Source organism: Mus caroli, unplaced genomic scaffold, assembly GCF_978045245.1.
Source record: "Mus caroli unplaced genomic scaffold, Mus_caroli_1 scaffold_13, whole genome shotgun sequence".
Lineage (NCBI taxonomy): Eukaryota > Metazoa > Chordata > Mammalia > Rodentia > Muridae > Mus > Mus caroli.
The window spans coordinates 20798725-20800920 of record NW_028227268.1 but is presented as its reverse complement, the minus strand read 5'-3'; positions in this window follow the sequence as shown (position 1 = coordinate 20800920).

The window sequence follows — 2196 nt, the reverse complement described above, 5'->3', positions numbered from 1 at the left end:
CCTTGCCGGAGGATGCTAGGTGGAGGGAAAGCATTCAGCATCCCAGTTGTGCCAGTGACAAGCCCACCAGTAACCGAAAACACTTGCCAGTTTGCTGTATGAGTTCTCTCTCTAGTTTATGCCATCTATGTTGTAGGAATTATTTAATCTCAGGTGTGGGCGGGAGGAGGTTTCTACCCCACCATTGATCATTCAGTTCCCATATAAAAGACCCACAACCTTTATGTGTATAATAAGCCTTTAAAGCACTAGAGCTGGACAGAACCTACCCTTTATGCTATTATATCTACTCTGTCAATAACCCTGAGAAATGACTTGCCACGTTCCACCTGAGCCGCTCTTACTCCCACTGGCCAGCCCTCATAGCCAGTTCTCACAATCCCTTACCCCATGGTGTCTTCCCCTCTCTCCACTCCTCTTCTCTTCTCCCTCCCTATTCATGGTCAGTCCTGCCTCAAACCCCAAGCCCAGGAACTGATACTGCACCTACCTCTCTCTGCTCAACTATAGGCTGTAGGCATCTTTATTCAACCAATAGTTTTGAATTAAGGAGCAAGGTTACACATAGCATCACTTGGTGTAGTGAGGAGGCAGCAAGATCTTGGGGACCAGTATTTAGCATTACAGTACATAGCAACAGACCAAACCTCAAAACAGCCATCCTCTCAACACTATTGTGGAGAAGTTACTATCACTCAACTCACATTACAAAGACTTAAACACGGGGGGGGGGGGGGGGGGGGCTGAGGATCTCTTCACAGTGGTGGGGCCATTTTAACAATCAGGAAGTCAGAGATGGAGAAGAGATGGAAGGGTGCCTTGGGGGAAGGGCAGCCCAGCCCAACACTGGGAGCTGGAGAAGTTTAGGGATATGCCAGCCAGAAGGACCCTTTAATAGATAGAGACTGAAGGATGCCGGGAGAACCTGGCAGCCAAGTTCCATTTGATATTATTAAGTTGTCACCTTAGGGTTCCAGGTTTGAGACACTAACAGTCATGTGGTCAAACTGCCTTTTAAATATTTATATCCATAGGTGTGCAGTCCTCTCAACCTCGGTCAGAGAAGTCTCTTTTTTGCAGTGAGTGTCCCTTAACAGATCTATAACTGGTGAGAGTGGAGAGAATAAGGGACTGTGTGTGAATTGTCTGTATTATAAGTAAATAGTGTCACGTAGTAATACTGGTTGGCACACAAATTGTAATTATGACATTCAATGTCATGGCCTGAATATTTGTGCTACCCCAAAACGCATACTGAAGCCCTAACCCCCTCAATGTGATATTTGGAAATGAGATTAGTAATCGTGATACAGATAGGCCTTTCTGATGTGTTTATTGATAAGAGAATCCAGCTTACTCTCTTTCTGTACCGTGTGAACACAGGCAGACATGTGCAAGCCAGGAAAAAGCCATCATTAGACTTGACCCGCTTGATTCCCTGACCTTGGACTTCCAGCCAGAATCTAATTTCTCTTAAGTCAGCCAGTCTGTGGTATCTTGTCATAGTAGCTCAAGCAGACTAATACATGGCAGAACTCCTAAATTAATGTATGGGACAATTTTTTTTTTTTTTTTTTTTGAGCTGCCCAATGTGTTCAGTGTTTGTTGCTGTTGGTTGGTTGGGTTTTTTGTTGTTGTTTTGGTTTTTGGGTTTTTTTTTTTTTTTTTTTTTTTTTTTGGTCCCTGTTTCCAGTTTGTGCAAATTAGATAAGGTTCTTTTTTTTTTGTGATTAAAAAAAAAAAAAAAAAAAAAGACAGCTGCCAGGCAGTGGTGGCACTCGCCTTTAATCCCAGCACTTGGGAGACAGAGGCAGGCAGATTTCTGAGTTTGAGGCCAGCCTGGCCTACAAAGTGAGTTCCAGGACAGCCAGGGCTATACAGAGAAACCCTGTCTTGAAAAAAACCAAAAAAATAAAAACTAAAAATAAAAACGTAGCCTAGATAATTAGGGTAGAGATGTTAATAAAAAAAAATAAAAGAAATACAGTTAAAAAAAAAGAAAAACTACCTTTTTTTTTTTTTTTTTTGGTTTTTCGAGACAGGGTTTCTCTGTGGAAAAACTACATTTTTACGTAGAATGACGTACACTCATTTAAAGCATACAGTTTTGGGTCTAAGGTATTTGTAACTCAGTGTGGATGCACTTGCCTAACTTGCATGGGTCCTTGTGCTTAATTAATCCCCAAGACTGAAAAA